This window comes from Tamandua tetradactyla, chromosome 11 (genome assembly GCF_023851605.1).
Source record: "Tamandua tetradactyla isolate mTamTet1 chromosome 11, mTamTet1.pri, whole genome shotgun sequence".
In the NCBI taxonomy this organism is placed as follows: Eukaryota; Metazoa; Chordata; class Mammalia; order Pilosa; family Myrmecophagidae; genus Tamandua; species Tamandua tetradactyla.
Genome location: NC_135337.1, coordinates 6909156 through 6930118, shown reverse-complemented (window position 1 = coordinate 6930118; position 20963 = coordinate 6909156). Strand labels below are relative to the sequence as shown.

At 36.2% G+C, this 20963-nt stretch overlaps 1 protein-coding gene and 1 pseudogene across 1 annotated transcript in view; both read right to left on the bottom strand.

Annotated features, from left to right (window-relative positions):
• Positions 1-710: 710 nt before the first annotated feature.
• LOC143649368 (protein SDA1 homolog pseudogene) lies at positions 711-2717 on the bottom strand (annotated as a pseudogene).
• Positions 2718-2915: 198 nt separating this feature from the next.
• BCAS2 (BCAS2 pre-mRNA processing factor) overlaps positions 2916-20963 on the bottom strand; it is a 97816-nt gene continuing 79768 nt past the window's right edge. Inside the window, exons 7-8 of the transcript XR_013159203.1 lie at positions 8958-9276; positions 2916-3291 (exon numbers count right to left, since the gene is read on the bottom strand). The gene's annotated coding sequence lies outside the window, so the exon portion shown is untranslated. The remainder of the gene's footprint in view (positions 3292-8957; positions 9277-20963) is intronic.

The window sequence follows — 20963 nt, the reverse complement described above, 5'->3', positions numbered from 1 at the left end:
GGGTCTCCCGCATGGAAGGCGAGCATTCTACCACTGACCCACCCATGCATCCCTAAGATTATTTATAATTAATGCAATTTTTAAAAAGTGAGGTCTTAATAAAAAAGCATAGCATTCAAATTTTTTTTTTTTACATAGCATTCAAAAATATTTAAATCCTTTGGATGGTCTAAAAGAGCTAACCTATCTACCCAAAGTAGGTACAGCAGGGACCTGTTTTCAGTAAGTAAGCCTATTTACAAGTAAGAATCTCTTACTCTTGTAACATTGTCCATTTTTGTTTTAAGAGAATATAAAACCCCATCCTCCTGGGAGTTGATTTGTAAGGTCTCTGTGACCCCATAGACATATGTACCTATCTCTACTAGAGGACTATTTACATTATACTCTAAACACACACATACACACTGCCTCCACCAGGCCATGAGTTCCTTGAGTGTAGGAGTTGTGGCTCATTCATTTTTGTCCACAATGACACACTGTTGGCGCTCATTAATTTTTTTTGCATGGCTGCTAAACGAAATGATTTTACAATATCGCTACTGTTTACATTTCAAACATTCCCACCATAAAACAATTGCTACTAAAAGTATGCTATAGTTTCCAAAATATAGTGCTTCTGGACTTTTTTAATGTAAACAAATATTCTTGATTTACTAGTAGTGAAATCAACACAGAATTTTCCTGGGAATGGAAAACTGACTTGGGGGTTACTTCATTCTTTTTGTCTTTTTCAAAAGAGCATCTCATAAGGCCATCTCTTTTTCTCTGAAGGAACGTTTATTTTTTGACCAGAAATTCTGGCTATACTGCATCATCATAAAGTTCCTCTGTTTTTCTTTATTTGTGGAACTAGAAAATGGATTCATTTTGTTTTTCTTTCTCACAAAGTCTTTCCGGTCACTGCAGTTGCAAAGTCTTATCTCCTTGCCAGACTTTGGCTTTTTATGAAGGCGCTCAATGTCCGCAAATGAAAGTAACTTGCCCCTGAGCTCCTCATTACTGTCTGTTTTGATATATTTCCTCTTTTCCGCTTTCCCAGGGGCAGCACTGAGTTCTGTCCTCATTGGGCCATGTGCATCTTCTGGAAGCCTTCCTGAGTTAACACCAACCAGTGCTGAGGACTCAGCGTTGGCTTTGCACTCTTCCATGGGCATGCTATTCAGATTCTCGGAAATTTCCTGTTCTTCATTGAAAGAGTGGCGCACGTTCACCCATTTACATGTCCTCTTTGCTGAGACTGGCACTTTCCCACCCATCTGCCTCATTTTCAGCATCTCTTCCTCACCTTCCAGAACTTCAGCTCCTGAATGTAACCTTTGGCATCAAATTCTCCGTATTCTTGCACTCTTGCTTCAATCGAGGCTTCTGTAGGCTTACCCCAGAATTTCTTCTGCAACATCTGAGAACTTAGTGTTTGGAAGAGCTGAATCAAAGTTCTAGCAGGCATCATCACTTTCTTATCTTTGTGTGTTTTATACTAGGCCAGGTCTTGGAGAAGTTCTTCATTCACGGCCAGAGGACATCGAGCTGTTGTCTCTTTTATAGCATTGATTCCTACTGTCATGGCTTCCCCAGAGTTCTTGTCGGTAATAAAATCATTGGTCACAGCCATGAGCAATGAGTGAATGATCTCTGAGAGTACCAGGTGATGAAATGCTTGTGTAGCCAACAGAGGGATCTTTGTTATTTCTCTTTGGTGGGGCTGCAGAAACATCTGCACAGGAGAAAAAGCTCATGAATTCCCACCAATCTCGAGATAAGGTCATGAGCATCATCTTCACTTCAAACTTCTCCTTAGAGCTCTCTAGTTGTTTTAGTAATTTTTCTGCAAAATCTTGGAGATCATGAACCAAGTGAATAGATGAAAAGTTAAACACTTTTGGCTTTTTTTTTTCTTCTTCTGTTTCTAAGAGCACTTTCATCACCTTTTCCAACTGTTTCTTGTGTTTGGAGATTTTCTTCCCCATGGTACACTGTACTAGCAGGTATCTTGCTGTTGGTCCTTCATCTCTGGATTCTGAGTCACTGTCCTTTTATCTCCTTTTCATCTTTCCCTAGGAAGAATGTCAAAACAGCAATATCTTGGTGACTTTGGAGAAACACGCAGTTGTGATAACATTGACAATTTTTGCATCATTCCAGATGTTTCTTTTGTAGAGTTCAATCATCACATCCAAAGATATTTTGGCGGCAATTGCATTGTTGTCTCTTAACATGGTATACATGAAATTCTGCATACTATATTCATTTTATCATTCTTGTGTTTTGCATTTATATCCTTGATATCAGTCACAATATGAGTGTAGAAAGTCTTTCGCAGAAGTTTATCATGGCAAAGCAGAAGTTCAGAGAAGAGTTCTAACACACTTGATGGACTGATGAGATTCTTATTTCTCAGCAAGATCAAAGCTTTGCAAAATGTCATTCAAAGATCTGGATCCAAGACAGTATGACGGTAAGAGAGCAGATCTTTCAGATCTAGAGGAAAGTTACGTAGATGTTCTGGGTAGCAGTGACAATCTGTGCCTAAACATCACTAGCTCCGCCAGTTCATTGCTAGGTTCATTTGGTTGTAATTTGAAAATCTTCATATTGGATTATATTGTGATTATATTGCTGTAGAAACTCCTCGATGTAGGCTGGTGTGTCCTGCTTGATCAGATTCTGCAACTGCCCAGGTTGGTGGGCAGCTTGTTGTTGTTCCTGCTGGACATATTGGCTGCAGCCTGGCTCTGCAGCAAGCGGTTCTCAGAAAACCCACACCACTTGGTTGGCAAAGAGCAACTTAAGGTGAAAAATAATAAAAGAGATGTGACTATATAGAAAAACATGCAAATGCGTTTTTGCATACAAATGCAATACCATATATATATACTATTTTTGTTTATTAAAATTTGGCAACTTGCTTTTTTCACTTACTATTGCAATATAAATATTACATAGCAAATTGTCTTTTGCTGTGTAACAATAGATGGTATTTAAAAACACACTTGTTGTCTCATAGTTTTGTGGGTCAGGAATCTGGGTGTGGTTTTGCTGGATCGTATGGCTCAGGGTTTCTTACAGGCTGTGATCAAGCTGCTGGCTGGGGCTGGGATCTCATCTGAAGGTTTAACTGGAGAATGATCTGCTTCCATGCTCACATGGGATTGTGGACAGGACTCAATTCTTCATGGGCTGTTGAACTGAGGGTCTTAGGTCCTTGCTGGCTATTGGATGGAGGTTACCCTTGCTTCCTCCCCAGTGGAATTCTCCTTTGGGAAGCTCACAAACATGGCATCTTGCTTCCTAAAAGTGAGTAATCAAGAAGAGCCAGAGAGAGTGTGAGCAGAATGAAAGCCACAGACTTTTTACATATAATCTCAAAAGTGACACCCCATCACGTTTATCATATTTCATTCATTAAAGCAGGTCACTTGGTCCAGCCCACACACAAGGTGAATGGATGACACAAGGTGACTACCAGGGGGAGCCATTTCAGAAGGTGTCTACCACAGGTAACATTCTGTTGCAGTATATGCCTTAACTGTATTCTCTCCTTTTGGGGTGGGGGCAGGAATACTTATTTGTTTTCATTTTGAGATAATTTTAGACCTGCAGAAGACTTGCAAAAACAGTACAGAAAATTCCTGTATGCCTTTCACCCTTCTTCCCCTTATGTTAACATCTTCCATAATAATGGGACATTTATCAAAACTAAGAAATTAACAGTACCACACTGTTACCAAAGTACAGAACTTATTCAGATCTCACCGGCTGTTCTGCGCCAGGTTCCAGTGTGGGATCCCAGGTTGCACTTTGTTGCTAGGTCTCCACGGTCTTCTGCAACCTGTAACAGTCCTTCAGCCTTGCTTGTCTTTCATGACCTTGACACTTTCGAAGAGCACTGTTTTCTCATGAGTAGATTCAGGCTATGCTTTGGTGAGAAGGATACCACAAGGTGATATGCTCCTCTCAGTGCACCACTCAGGAGTGCAGTGTGATGCCGGTATGGATGGTGGCACTTACCTTTATCACTTGGCTGCAGTGGTGTCTGCCAGGATTCTCTACTGTAGTTACTATTTTTTCTTTCATAATTAACAATATTTGGGGTGCCCTTCTTTTCTAGTGCTTTCAAGGTATGGATAATCCATGATTTATTTAAACAGATCTCTGCTACCACATTTAGAATATTGCCAGTTTTTTTACTATTATAACCAATGTTTCAGTGAACACCATTGTACATATACCTCTGGTTCCTGGGCAAATAGAACTCTAGAGTCCATTACTGGTTCAAAGAATAGAAGGATTTAAAAAAATGTTTAAAGTTATGTTAAATTGTCCTCTCAAAATGTTGTAGCAATTTATAGCTTTTCTTGTCCCACCCTTAGCCCTAACATTGTGGGAGCTCCTTTTATCACTAATCTTCTGCAATGGTGGATATTATTAAGTATTTTTATGTTGATCAATCTGATGGATTAAAAATTTATACATTGTTGACTCAATTCACATTTTAAAAATTTTGAATAATTTTGAAAATAACTGTTTTATTTTTGGCAAGTTATAAATCTTCTTTTGTAAACTGCCTTTTCCTACTCTTTGCCCATTTTTTTTTCTGTTGGATATTTTTCTTTTCTTTATTGTGCTTACCTGAGCTCTGAGTACATAAAGGATATTATTATGGGTTGAAGAGAAGAAAACTATAAGTGTATTTTCAATCAGCCATTTGTCTTTTGACTTTGGTTATGATTTTTTCCCTATGTTTTTATTTAATCAAATTTATTACTATTTTCCTTTCTGGCTTCTGGGTTTTTAGATAAGCTCTAAAAAAGGCATTTACACTGCTCCATGAAGTTAAAATACTTCACCCATACTTTCTTTTAGTGCTTTTAATGGCTGCATTCTTTACATTATAATTTTATCTAGAATTTATAATTGATTAGGAGTAATAATTTCCCCATGGATTTGAAAAGATTTTTATATACATTAAATTTTAAGGATGTTTAGGTCTGTTTTTCCATTTTCATTTCTTTTCTTTGATCTGTCTGAAGTCCATTTCTGCACTAGTGCAAGTATGTGTTTATTACTATAGCATTATGTGTTTTATTATTATCTGGTTATTTGGTATGGATAGCTGCCTATTACTCATCTTTGTCAGATTTTATCTGCCTCTTCTCACCCATGTTTTCCTCTAGATAAACTATAGCATCATTTCATCAAATTTCAATCAAATAGCAATAAAAACAAACCAATTGAAATTCGGATTTGGAGTTATACTGAAATTGCACATTGATTTTGTGAAAATTGGTGTCCTTTTAATCTATTTTAGCCTTCCTAACCAACACTAAGATATATATACATATATAATCAAATCTTTTTTTAAAGTTATTTTAATAAACAGTTCTTGAGTGCCCAATATGTCAGGTGCTCTACTAAGCACTGGTGACACAAAAGTTTATGACATACCTCTCTAGTCACTCACACCCCTAGTTAAAAGGACTGAGAAGTAAACAAACAACTCAGACATAGCATGATAAATGCATATAAAAGTATATCTGTAACTTAAAGAACATAGATAAAGAATGACATAACTGTGCCAATGGAGCAGGGTGTTAGGGAAGACTATAAATCTTAACATGTGTCTTGAATTATGAGGATAAATGCATCAAGCAGCAAACAGAGAAGGTTTTTCAAGAAGAGTAAAAAGCATATGCAAAGGAACAAACTAATGAAAGAATATGTCATGGTGGGTTTAGAGAATTATGAAAACTTCAGTTGGCTTGAAAATGGGGTTCAGGTTATGGATTAGCAAATGAGATTGGAAAAGTACCTTGCTTCAGAATGGGAAAAAATAGTAGCACTTAATATGTATCAAGCTTGGAGGTAACCTAAGAGTACATTGACTGAGGAAAGGAATGACATACAACGGACTACTGAGTAGCTGCAAGAAGGAATGAAGTTGTGAGGCATGCAACTAGGTGGATGAAACTTAAGGACAGTATGTTGAATAAAACGTCAGAAACAAAAAGGTGAATATTATCATGCCTCACTCATATGGACTAACTATAATATGCAAACTTGGAGAACTGAAATCAAGAGCATAGGTTCTTGGATTAAGGCCTATTGTAAAGCGTCCTAGATTGTAAGCTCTTACAGCACTCACATCTATGCCACAACTGTAGCTGTTAGATCTCAATTTTGAGATGCTGAACTGTTTGTGTATAATTTTGTCATTCCCTGGAAATTCGGATATTTGTGTGACATCTGAGGCTCAGAGTTGGAACCCTGAAACTATGAAAGTCAGCATTATCCTACATAGAAACTATTTAAATAGTTGAGAAAGTGATCAGACTTCAACTAGAGTTATGAATGAAACTGATCTGGACAGGACTAAGGTAAACCAGAATACAGGGTAAAGGATGATATAATCTACATTTTAAAACTTCAAATTCTGTGTAAGAACAAAAAAAGAGATGTTTATTTGGTGCAAAATTTATATTTTGGGTAGCACAACATCTAATTTAACTTGTATTAAGTTTATTCAAACACCATAATTACATGGAATCTTGAATAAGGAGTGAGATCTTGTTGGTTTGTACAGGTAAATGTGATGCCCCAAAACATCCCAGAGTAATTTTGGCAGAGAATAAAAAAAGCATTTGCAAAGCCCCCTGGGGGGACTGGGGAGAAAGGAGGAAATATTAAACTTCCCCATCTGGGGAATTTCTGATATTCTCGCAAGCAGTGGGGACAAGCAATTCAATAGGCTGAGCCCTCAATCTTGGAGTTCACCCCTGTGAAAATTTTTCCTGCAGAGGAGAAGCTAAGCCTACTTACAATTATGCCTAAGAGTCACCCCCAGAGAACCTCTTTTGTTGCTCAGATGTGGCCTGTCTCTCTAAGCCAACTTGGCAGGTGAACTCACTCCCTCCCCATTGTGGTAGACATGACTCTCAGCGGTATAAATCTTCCCTGGTTATGTGGGACATGACACCCAGGGATGAGCCAGGACCCGGCATCAGAGGATTGAGAGAACTTTCTTTTTTTTAATATACATGTATTTTTTGTGAGAAATCTGCACACAGATACATTCCATACATGGTATACAATCAATGGCTCACAATATCATCACATAGTGTGTATTCCTCACCATGATTATTTTTTAGAACATTTATTTCACACCAGAAAGAGAAATAAAAAGAAAAAAGAAAAAACTCATACTTATCATACACCTTACCCCTCCCTCTTACTAGCCACTGGTATTTCTATCTACCTAATTTATTTTACCCTCTGTGAGAAAGCCTTCTTGACCAAAAGGGGGAAGAAAGAAAACAAAATAAAGCTTCAATGACTAAGAGATTTCAAACAGGTTCGAGAGGTTATCCTGGAGGTTATATTTATGCATTATATAGATATCCCTTTTTAGTTTATGGTGTATTGGAGTGGCTGGGGGGAAGTACTATTGAGCTGTGTTCCAGTAGCCTTGATTCTTGAAGACAATTGTGTAACTATATAGCTTTTACAATGTGACCCCGTGATTATGAAAACCTTGTGAGTGGTGCTCCCTTTATCCAGGGTATGGACAGATGAATAAAAAATAAGGACAAATAAATAAATAAATAATGGGTGGTGGTGGATAAAGGGTAAAAAACATTGGGTAGATTGTAATTCTGGTGGTCAATGAGAGGGAGGGGTAAGGGGTTTGAGATGCATATGTTTTTTCTTTTGTCTCTATTTCTTTTTCTAGAGTGATTGATGCAAATGTTTTGAAAATGATCATGGTGATGATTCACAACTACGTGAGAATATTGTGAGCCAATAATTGCATACTTTGGATGGACTGTATGGTGCATGAAGATATTTCAATAAACATATTTAAAAATACATGTATCAGGCACTGTTCTATGCACTTTATGTATATTAATTTATCTAATTCTTACGACAACTTTATCAGATAGTTAAGATTATTGTGTTCTTTTTTCACATGGGAAACTGAGACACAGAAGTCAATAAACTTGCCTGAGGTCACAAAGGTATTAAGTGACAGAATCAGAGTTTGCCTTCTGACAGTTTGGCTTAGAGACTAAACTCATTTCCCTTCCTCTTGCTGAAAAAAAAATGCCATGAAAAATATTAAATGTTTCATTGTTTTTGTCAAAAGTTGCAGACATTTGTAAAAATGAAACAAAACAATCAGTTATTAAGGACAATGTGAAAATTATCTTATTCTAAAATCCACATTTATTTAGAAATATTAAATAACATTATTTGAATAATAAAAAACAGAACTTAACTCCTTATATAGATATATATGTATATATATTTTTCTTAGGAGATTTGTTCTTCTTTTATTTTAACTCACTAACAAAATGATCATATCACCTATATCACAAAAAGTTTTTTTCAGGATTTATATTTTCTGTTTTACTGAGTATTGGCTCTAGTGGAAAAAAGGGCATACTTTCTTTCCAAGATATTACTTTATTAATGCAAGTTTTAAGAAGAGGTGATTCTGCAGTTTTGTATGTTGATTTGTAAACAACTTTTTATAAGTTTTTACAATCCCTAAGTAAAAACAAAATTTGTCTAAATAATATTTTCATTTTTCTTAGTAAGTCATATAGGAATTAGAGAACTCTAGGAATAGTTTCTGATAGAACAAGTTAGGAAATATGATTGGGAAATAGGTCTGTCTCCATTTATAAAGTATAAAGTTGTTTTAGTGCTAAATAGAACAGACTTTATAATAACAAAAAAAAAGAAATATTTTTAAAGGAATTTTCCAATTGTCTTATTAGCAATCTTTGAAAGGAAATACTTTTTCTGATTTATAATTTTGAGAAACTCTTCAATTTTTTTCTAAAGGGAGATTGTATCCTGAATCTATAGTCATTTTATTTATAATATTCTGAAAAAGGAGTTATCCTCTTTAAGCAAACTTCTTAAGAACTACCAATTTGTTCCAGGTTACTTACTGGATGACCCAGGAGAAGTCTCTGCAGGACTAGTGCCAGTTTTATGTGAAGATTCTTCAGCTTATATTCACTTAGATTTCTTTTTTCTATATATCTCCCCAGGTAGATTTTGCTAATGGCTCCTCTTCTATTTGCAGCATAGATAATGGACTGCATTTTTCTTCTTGGCCTTTTTTCATATTGGACCATGCAAACTTTCTGGATCTTGTTGAAAGATATGTCCAATTTTTTCTTTGTCTGCTCTAGGTATTGCTGCAGCTCAGAGCTTACTACAAGTTCCTCCAGAGATGTGTAGTCAAATTCTGATGGTAGTCAGGACCTAGGGAAAAAAAATACAGAAGAAACTCCCTTAAATTAGACTGTTGGTTTTCTGTCTGTTCCCTTGACAGGTGTGTTTTGAGAAAACTTAGAGAAGATGCAACTTTACAACTGCCATTCACAGAAACTCAGACTTTCTGTCCAGAACTTGGATTTAAATTTTCCACTGGCATGCTCTCCTGGTTAGGTAATGAAATTTCTCTTTATTTCTGGAGCAACATTGTACAGCTGTTTACCCCATCCAGGTCTGGATTCATCCCTGGAAGTCATCTCCCACTTCACCAGGGAGACATTCACCCTTGAATGCCATGTCCCATGTAAGGGAAAGGACAATGATTTCACTTGCAGAGTTGGACTTAGAGGCTGAGGCCACATTTGAGCAACAACAGAGGTCCTCCAGAAGTACCTCTTAGACATGCCTAAAAGTAGTCTAAGCTTCTCCGCTACCTACATAAGCTTCACAAGAGTAAGCCTCATGATCGAGGGCATGGCCTATTGATTTGGGAGTCCCTAAAGTTTGACACAGTATCAGGAGATTCCTGATGGTAAGGTTTAAGAGTTAAATAGTCTTTCTCCCCTCCCTCAGGAGATGTTGCCAATACTTTTTGATTATCTGCTTAATATACTCTAAAATGTTTCTAGGCATTACAATAATCTATAGAGGATTAAAGAACCTTTTTCTTATTCTGTGCTTCCTGTGTTTCAGTTGTTCAAATGAACTATACAGATAGGTTGAATTAGATTATGCAGTACAAAAAAATTTCAGTTCCAAATCAAATAAGCCTTTCTTTCATTGGTCTCAGAGAGTATGGGTGGTTCTAAAATATAGACACTGTTTTCCTTACCCCTATGTTCTGAATTACTTTAACCCCAACCTGTTCGGCTTCATTCTTATCTCTAAATATCAGGTTATAAATATAAAACAGCCTCTCACAATCCAGAAATGATGGTCACCACTCTGGGTTTAATGTGTCTGCTCTAACAACTTACAATTTAGGCCCTGTTTTCTTACAAGCATTTTCTAAAGGTGACCATACCATTGTTGTTTTCTTGTTTCTGGCTTATTTTGTCTCACCAAATGTCCTACATGTGCCTCACAACATTCTTTCTTTTTGTAACAACACAACCTTTGTTCATAAGTATACATCATTGTTCGCCAATCTTCTCCATCTGTGCAACCTTTAGCCACCTGCATTCATGGAGGATAATGCAGAGGGCCCAAAGTCCACAGTCCATCAACATTCTCGGTTTTAGACAATTTTTTTTGTTCCCAAGAGACAGAAAACCAATAAACACACTCTCACCAAATAGGAAATCTAAACCTCCTCTTAACTGTTGTCCCTCCCCCATTATTTACCTCTGCTGTTGCTGTGGTAGTGCTGATGGTTTCCTTTTGAACATAGCTCACAGCATGCAATACCAGTTTTCCCCCCTGTACTCTGTACTTAAACACTTTTTATACAAGAGTCTTATCTTTGAAGTAATTCTTATAAGAACTCATTCATATTTCTAGTGTGAGTCAGGGCGACACATAGGTCTCTACAACCCCTTTCTATCTTGTTCCGCTTCAATATGGTAATTTTACTTCTAGACCCACTAGAGAATCACCTTTGCTCCTATCTATTCCCTTACATTGGTGTTCAACCTCATTAGCTAATGGTTAATCTGTTTCTAGCTTCTATGTATCTCTAAGTCCCTTATATTCTGTATTATAAGCCTCTGATTATACCTTTATGTTGTCATAAAAGTGGAATCAAACAGTATCTGCCCTTTTGTGTCTGGCTAATTTCACTCAGCATTATGTCCTCAAGGTTCATCCATCTTGTCATGTGCTTCAGGACATCATTTTGTCTTACTGCTGCATAATATTCCATCGTATGCATATACCACATTTTGTTGATCCACTTGACTGTTGATGGGCATTTGGTTTATTTCCATCTTTTGGTGATTGTGAATAATGCTGCTATGAACATCGGTGTGCAAATGTCTGTTTGTGTTGTTGCTTTCAGCTCTTCTGAATATATAACAAATAGTGCTATTGCTGGGTCATAGGACAACTCGATATTTCATTTCCTAGGAAACCGCCAAACAGTCTTCCATAGTGGCTGCACCATTATACATTCCCACCAGCAGTGCATAAATGTCCCAGTTTCTCCACATCCTCTCCAACATGTTTAGTTTCCTGATTGCTTAATAGCAGCCATTATTATAGATGTAAGGTTGTATCTCATTGTAGTCTTGATCTGCATTTCCCTTATAGTCAGTGAAAATGAGCACCTCTTCATGTGCTTTTGAGCCATCTGTATTTGCTCTTCAGAAAAATGCCTATTCATATCTTTAGCCCACTTTATAATTGGATTGTTTGTTCTTTTGTTGTTGAGTTGTATGATTTCTTTGTATATACAGGAAATCAAACCTTTGTCTGATATGTGATTGTCAAATATTTTCTCCCATTGATTTGGCTGCCTCTTCACCTTTTTCACAAAGTCTTTTGAGGTGCAGAAGCATTTGATTTTGAGGAGCTATTTTTTTAATCTATTTTTCCTTTTGTTGATTGTGCTTTGGGTATAAAGTTTAGGAAGCTAACACCTATTACTAGATCTTGAAGCTGTTTCCCTACATTTTCTTCTAGAAGCTTTATGGTGCTAGTTCTTATATTTAGGTGTTTGATCCACTTTGAGTTAATTTGTGTGTAAGGTGTAAGATAGGGCTCCTCTTCCATTCTCTTGGCTATTGATATCCAGTTTTTCTATGCCCAATTATTGAAAAGACTATTTTGCCCAGTTCAGAGGATTTGGAGGCCCCGTCAAAAATCGGTTGACCCGACCTTCGAGAATAAACTTGGAATATGTCATTGGTAACAGAGACCGGCAGGAGTTAGAAACAGGGTAAGATAATGGGTAATTGGAGCTGAAGGGATACAGACTGTGCAACAGGACTAGATACAAAAATTCAAAAATGGACAGCACAATAATACCTAATTGTAATGTAATTATATTAAAACACTGAATGAAGCTGCATCTGAGCTATAGTTTTTTTGTTTGTTTGTTTGTTTGTTTGTGTCTTTTGTTTTTTTTTTCCTTTTCTTTTTTTATATTATTATTATTTTTATTTTTTTCTCTATATTAACATTCTATATCTTTTTCTATTGTTTTGCTAGTTCTTTTCCTAAATCAATGCAAATGTACTAAGAAATGATGATCATGCATCTATGTGATGATATTAAGAATTACTGATTGCATATGTAGAATGGAATGATTTCTAAATGTTGTGTTAATTTCTTTTTTTTTCTTTAATTAATAATAAAAAAAAAATCGGTTGACCATAGATTTTATGGTCTATTTCTGTACTCTCGATTCAAATCCATTGGCCAATGCTTCTGTCTTTGTGCCAGTACCATGCTGTTTTGACCACTGTGGTGTTATAATAGGTTTCAAAGTCAGGGAGTGTTAATTCTCCCATTTTGTTCTTCTTTTTTTGGATGCTTTTAGCTATTTGAGTTCTCTTTCCCTTCCAGATGAATTGGGTACTTAGCTTTTCCAAATTTTAAAAGTAGGTTGTTGGATTTTGATTGGTACTGTGATTAATCTGTAGTTCAATTTGGGGAGAATTGACATGTTAACTATATTTAGTCTTCTATCCATGAGCAAGGAATGTCTTTCCACCTATTTAGATCTCCTTTGATTTCTTTTAGCAATGTTATATAGTTTTCTGTGTAAAAGTCCTTTATGTCCCCAGTTAAGTTCATTCCTAAGTATTTGATTCTTTTACTTGCTATTTTGAATGGAATTTTTCCTTAACTGACTCCTCAGCTAGGTCTTTGCTTGTGTATAGAAATGTTACTGATTTTTGCACATTAATTTTATATCCCTCCACCTTGCTGAATTTGTTCATTAGGTCAAGTAACTTTGCTGTAGATTTCTCAGGATCTTCCAAGTACAGTATCTTATCATCTGCAAATAATGAAAGTTTTACTTCTTCCTTTCCAATTTGGATGCCCTTTACTTCTTTGTCCTGCCTGATTGCTCCAGCTAGAACTTCTAGCACAATGTTGAATAATAACAATGACAGTGGGCATCCTTGTCTTGTACCTGACCTTAGGGGGAAGGTTTTCTGTTTCTCTCCATTAAGTATGATGTTGGTTATCTTTTTTTCATATGCTCCCTTTGACATATTGAGGTATTTATGTTTGATTCCTATCTTTTGATGTATTTTTGTCAGAAAAGGATCCTGAATTTTGTAGAATGCTTTTTAGGTATCAATCGAAATGATCATGTGATGTTTCTATTTTGATTTGCCAGTGTGCTGTATTACATTAATTGATTTTCTTGGGTTGAACCATCCTAGCATTCCTGGTATAAACCCCACTTGGTCATGGTGTATAATTCTTTTAATGTGCTGTTGGATTCGATTTGCTAATATTTTATTGAGAATTTTTGCATCTATGTTAATTAGGGAGATTGGCCTGTAGTTTTCCTTTCTTATAGCATCTTTATCCAGTTTTGGTATTAAAATGATATTAGCTACATAAAATGAGTTAGGTGGAGTTCCTTTTTCCTCAACTTTTTTGAAAAGTTTGGGCAGGATTGGTGTTAGTTCTTTCTGGAATGTTTGATAAAATTCCCATCTAGCCCTGGGCTTTTGTTTGTAAGAAGATTTTGAATCACTGATTGAATCTCTTTACTTGTGATTGGTTTGTTGAGATCTTCTATTTCTTCCTGAGTCAGTGTACCTTGTTTGTGTGTCTCCAGAAATTTGTCCATTTCATCTAAGTTGTCTAGTTTGTTGATGTATAGTTGTTCATACTGTCCTCTTATGATTTCTTTTATTTCTTCAGGGTCTGTGGTAACGCACCCCTTCTCATTTCTAAATTTGTTTATTTGCATCCTCTCTCTTTTTTTCTTTGTCAGTTTTGCTAGTGGCCCATCAATTTTATTGCTTTTCTCAAAGAACCAACTTTTGGTTTTATTGATTCTTTTGTTCTGCCATTCATTTATTCCTGCTTTAATTTTTGCTATTTCTCTTCTCTTATTTGCTTTGGAGTTAGTTTGCTGTTCTTTCTCAAGTTCCTCCAACTGTGCTAAGTCCTCAATTTTTGCTCTTTCTTGTTTTTTAATATAGGCATTTAAGGCAATAAATTTCCCTCTCAGCACAATCTTTGCCTCATCTCATAAGTTCTGATAAATTGCATTCTCATTTTCCTTCATATCCAGATAGCTACTGATTTCTTTAGCAATTTCTTCTTTGACCCACTGGTTGTTTAAGAGTATGTTATTTAATCTCCATACATTTGCAAATTTTCTCTTTCTTTGGTGGTTATTGAGATTCTCCTTCATCCCATTGTGATCAGAGAAAATACTTTGAATAATTTCAATATTTTAAAATTTATAAAGACCTGTTTTGTGCCCCAGAATATGAACTATCCTGGAGAATGTTCCATGAACACTAGAGAATGTTCCATGACCACCCCTTATGCTTTGGGGTGCAATGACCTATATATGTCTGTTAGGTCTAATTCATTTATCAAATTATTTAACTTCTCTACTTCCTTGTGGATCTTCTGTCTGGTTGTTCTATTTATAGAGGAGAGTGATCTGTTGAAGTCTCCTACTATTATTGTTGAAACATGTATCACTCCCTTCAGTTTGCTAATGTCTGTCTCATATACTTCGGAGCTCCTTGACTGGGAGCATAAACATTTAGGATTGTTATATCTTCTTTGTGAATTGACCCTTTAATTAGTATATAGTGTACTTCTTTGTCTCTTATGATGTCTTTACATTTAAAGTCTATTTTGTCTGGCGTTAGTATAGCCACTCCTGCTTTCTTGTGGTTACAACATGGGTGGAAAACTTTTTTCCATCCTTTCACTTTCAATCTATTTGTATTCTTGCATCTAAGATGAGTCTCTTGGAAACAGCATATAGCTGGATTATTTTTCTTAATCCATTCTGTCAATCTGTATCTTCTAATTGGTAAATTCAGTCCATTAACATTCAAAGTTATTACTGAAAAGGCATTTCTTGATTCTGCCATCTTATCTTTTTTATTTTATTGGTCAGATCTATATATTCTTTTCCATCTTTCTCTTTGTATTCTTTAAATTGCCCTTAGTGGTACTCTTCAATTCTGTGCCTCCACCAGACCTCCCTCTCCTGACTTTTTTTTTCAGTCAGCAGATCTCCTTTTAGTATTTCTTGTAGGGCCAATCTCTTGTTGACAAATTCTTTCATGACATCTTTGTGAAAACTTTAAGCTCTCACTCAATTTTGAAGGACAATTTGGCTGGGTACAAAATTCTTGGCTGGAAGTCTTTCTCTTTCAGCATCTTGAATATATCATACCACTGCCTTCTCACCTCCAGAGTGCTAGTTGAGTAGTCTGAATTCAGTCTTATTTGATTTTCCTTGTATGTAGTATATTGTTTTTCTCTTGCTGCTTTCAGGATGTTCTGCTTCTCTTCAACATTTGACAGACTGATTAGTATGTGCCTTGGGCAAGGCCTATTTAGATTTATTCTGTTTGGAGTGTTTTGGGTTTCTTTGACTTGTATATTTATGTCCTTTATGAGGGTTGGGAAGTTTCCCCCCATTATATCCTCAACTACTCTTCTGTTCTAGTTTGCTCACTGCCAGAATGCAACATACCAGAAATGGAATGGCTTTTAAAAAGGGGAATTTAAAAAGTTGCTAGTTTGTAGTTCTAAGGCTGAGAAAATGTCCCAATTAAAACAAGTCTACAGAAATGTCCAATCTAAGGCATCCAGGGAAAGATACCTTGGTTCAAGAAGGCCGATGAAGTTCAGGGTTTCTCTCTCAAGTGTGAAGGCACATGGTGAACACAGTCAGGGTTTCTCTCTCAGTTGGAAGGGCACATGGTGAATACGGCCTCATGTGCTAGCTTTCTCTCCTGGCTTCTGGTTTCATGAAGCTCCCCGGGAGGCGTTTTCCTTCTTCATCTCCAAAGGTCGCTGGTTGATGGGCTCTGCTTCTTGTGACTATGTCATTCTGCTCTGCTCTCTCCGAATCTCCTTCATTCTCCAAAATGTTTCCTCTTTTATAAGACTCCAGAAACTAATCAAGACCTACTCAAATGGGTGGAAACATGTCTCTACCTAACCCAGCTTAACAAACGCTCTTGATTAAGTCACATCTCCAGGGAGATGGTCTAATTACAGCTTCAAACATACAATGTTGAATAGGGATTAGATGAAATGGCTGCCTTTACAAAATGGGATTAGGATTAAAACATGGCTTTTCTAGGGTACATACATCATTTCAAACCAGCACATCTTCCTAGCCCTTTACTCCTCTCTTCTTCTTCTGGGACACGAATGATTCTTACATTTGTGCACTTTTTTTCTGTCTATCATTTCCTGAGTTCCTATTCAATATTTTCCATCTTTTTTGCCATTGGCTGTTTTAAGTCTTTGAAGTCAGTTATCCTGTCCTCTCTATCACTTATTCTTCCTTCTGTCTCTTCAAATCTGATGTTGTGAACCTCTAGTACGTTTTTTATTTAGCCAACAGAGTATTTAATCTCTATGATTTCTGCTATTTTTCTATTTATTCTTTCAAATTCCTCTTTGTGCTCTTCTACTGCCTACTTGATCTTTTATGTCATTTGCTATCCCACTTATTTTGTTAAATAGAGTTGTATGAACATCTTTGATTAGTTGTTCCAATGTCTGTGTCTCCTCTGGGGTTTTAATTTGTCATTAGGCAGGGCAATATCTGTCTGCATTGTGATATGCTTAGTGATCTTCTGCTGTCTTTGTCACATGTAAATATCTTAATTGATTTACTTTGACTTTTTTTTTTTTGGTGTGTGCATGGTCCTGGATATGAAGATTGATTTACTTTGGGAACTGATTTCTTTCAGTAGAGTGTTTGCAGGATGGTTGCACAGCAGGTATCAGGGCATGGGATGGAGCACTCAGTAAGGTGATATGTTTCAGGGCAGGTGTGGTGCAGGTTGGGGATGTTATGCTGATGCTTGTGAATGTGGGCATCCAGTAGCCAGGGAGGATGTAGCTGTGTGGGTGCACCAGTCTGGGGGGTGCCTCATGTGCACTGGTCTAAGGCATGGGTCTGTTTGCATGCGTGTGTAGAGCTGTGGGTGCAGGTCTACATTATGCCTTCATGGATTGGTGGCAGATGGTGAGCCAGCTGCACAGGTCGGCACTTTCTCAGAGTTGGGAAATGAGGCTGAGGGCTGGGCACATGCATGGTTCTAGGACTGCTGTAAAGTGTGGTTCCTAGAGTAGAATGATGTGATTGTGGGTCCATGCCAATGGGTGGGCCTAGGAGTGCTGTAAATGGATGTGCTTAGCTCAGCGAGGGTGGGGTGAGACTGTGCGACACTATGGGTGGTGGGTGGAGGTAGACTAGGTATGGAGGTTAGTGCCCACAACCTTTATGCACAGTTCAACCTCTGCCTGATCCTGCTTCCTTCACGCCCCAGCAGGTACTGATCCCAAGAACACTGTAATAAACTTTCTGCATGCTGACTTTCATCTCAGAGTCTTGTTTCCTGGGGAACTGAACTGCAACACACATGATAATTATATTCTTCATTCAACTTTTCATCTTTGCTATTGAACATTTGTAATGGAGAAAAAATTCTATGAGCTCAGATTTTGGTTTGAGCAAACTAGCTGCTGTTGTTCCTCAACAATTTTGAAATTTCTGATTTAGAATACAAAAATCTCCCATTTATAAAACCTGCAATGTCCAAGATCACATACCCATCTTGGAAATGCATATTAGTTCAACTAGTGAATAGAGTAGTAGCCATAAATAGCTAAGTATAAATAATGACTACCAATCCAAAGTAAATAATGAGTTGGTGGCAATCAGTAATCAGTTGGTTACTACAATATACCTTTGGCTACCAGAGGCCATTGCTGTGTGCCTTGTGTAATAAAATTGCTGGAGGTTACAAGTGCCCCACAGAGGCTGTATCAAGCTGAATTTTTATAAAAGTGTTGTTTTGGGTCACAAAGAAATTGTGACACCATTTGATTTTTTTTTTTTTTTGCAACTCTCAATACATCTTGTGTTATATACTTTTCTCTTAGCACCTTTTAAAAAAATCACTAACCATAGCACCAGTAGCTAAGCATATTATTCTTCATCAGTTTAAAAGCACCCTAACAAAATTCGGAAACTTTAAACAATGGAAGGGAAACATTTCCAATTGACATTGGAAAATTGGCAGTAAATTGCTCAGCATTGTTAGAGTGTCTGCCTCCAAGTGTCCACAGCATCAAAGAGCTTGTGCAAAACATATTGCTTGGAAGATGATTGATATGTCTGACCTGATACCTTTTGAGAGGGTAGGAAAGGGTAGGGGAGAATATTGGAAGACACTGGCCATCTATACTGCTGAAGAGCGGCATTACTTTTTTTTTTTATCTCTATGTCTTGTTTTTCAAAATGTCCTTCCTTCAACAAGATTAATAGAGGCAGTTTTAGAAACAAATGGCATTCATTGCTCAATGAATTATCAAGTTTTTGATATTGAAGTACGTGGGCTTGCATTGCATTCCTTATGATACGTAAGTATTCTCTAAAAGGAAGCATGTATTGAAAATGCTGGATCTGCAATGGACATATTGCCAAAGGATAAATTATATCCTGTGCTATAATTATGTATTCAGCAATGATGAATACTAGGAGAAAATAGCAAAGTAGTCATTATGTCTATTGCAATTGATTAGTTGGTATTAACATAAAAGATGTGCTCATTTTATTATAATCTATCATGCCACAAGAAGAATGTATTAGGACATATGATCCCTTTTTGAAACTTCTTTTTCTAATTAAATATAGTCAATTTGAAAGGAGGACTTGGAATTTGCATTATTAACCCATGATGGAATTTTATTTAGTTATGCTACAAATGTCACTGTTTTATGCTATTATGGTTTCTAATTTTCTAATATGCTTTCCCCAGTGTTATTGGAATACTAGCGTTGCATTTTAAAAATAGAACAAAATAATCTAAAAGAACCGTAATAAATGAAGTGTGTCAATATCCACTATTGTTTACTTTTTTTAGGAATTGAGATTAAAGACAAGGTAATTGCTTTCTATATTGAGCAGAAGCTCTGTTTCTTTGCAGACCGCCGAAGTGAATTTGACAGCTTAGCAGGACAAATTGATAAGCTTAGACTCTTCTGTGACTTGGACACCTTTTAGATTTTTAACAATGAATGTGAAGTCCACATGAGATTAAATCGAATCTCTAAAAAAACTGAAGGCTCCTCCTGTATCTGAAACTCCAGAGTAAATTTAATTTTCTCCATTTTCTAAAGTCATGGATATGGACAGGAGACGTATACTAGAAATCGTCGCATGGGTAATTTGTTTAACTTTTTGATGAGTTTCTGCCCTCTGTAGTCAACTGAGAGAATTAACAGAATGTGGACTGAAGGGAAGGCCATCCAAATTAGTGAAAAGTATGAGAAATAAAATAAAACAAAGGACATATAACCCTGGTTAAGTAGTTGTTTTAAGGCCAGTTTTACTGAATATAAGTTGTGATTATAATTATAAGCAAAAACTTAATATATATGGTTTTAACAGAATTCAATTTAAGAAAGCTATTTTCTAAGCTCTACATAAATTAATGGTCTATTCCTTTGAAAGAATATAGCTTTTTAATTAATTAATTAATTAATTTTAGGTGAATGGTCTGGGAATCGAACCCTGGTCTCATGGAAAGTGAGCATTCTGACACTGAACCATGCATGTACTCTAAAATCTAGTAATATGGTATAGAGAAGGGAACACTAAGTTAAAATGAAGCCAACTTTTTACTGTTCTGCTATATATCCTTCAACTCAATACCCAAATTACTTGACTAAAATATTTTGAAGTCTAGAGAAAAAAAATTTCATGTTAGGATGACTATATTAACACCCTTCCTTCTCCTATTGTATTTAAAGCATTTCTTTTATTTTATTATAGGAGTTACAGATTTACAGAAAAATCATGGATTAAATATAGAGTTCCCATATATATTTTATCCATGATTTTTCATATACCACTCTAGTATTAACACCTGGATTAATTTAGTGTTTACTGTTTGTGTTATGCAGTTTCATGTTTTTTTTTAAAAGTTTATTCTAGTAACATATACACAACCTAAAATTTCACCTTTTAATTTATTCAAATATATAATTCAGTGCTGTTAATTCCCTTTACCATATTGTGCTGTCACCCCCATCCATTACCAAAACTTTTCCATCATCCTAAATAGAAACTCTGTACAATTTAAGCCTTAACTCCATATTTCCTGCCCCTACCCCATTCTCCAGTAACCTATATTCTAGATTCTGACTCCATGAGTTTGCTAATTCTAATTATTTCATATCAGTGAGATCATACAATATCATCCTTTTATGTCTGGCATATTTTACTCAATATGATGTCTTCAGGGTTTTTCCATGTTGTTGCATGTATCAGAACTTTGTTCCTTTTTATGGCTAAATAATATTCCATTGTGTATGTATATACATCACATTTTGTTTATTCCTTCATAGACTAATGGACATTTGGGATGCTTCCATCTTTTGGCAATTGTGAAAATGCAGCTATGAACATCAATGTGAAAATATCTCTTAGAGTCCCTGCTTTCAATTCTTTGGGAAATATAGTTAGAAGTGGGATTTCTGGGTCATGT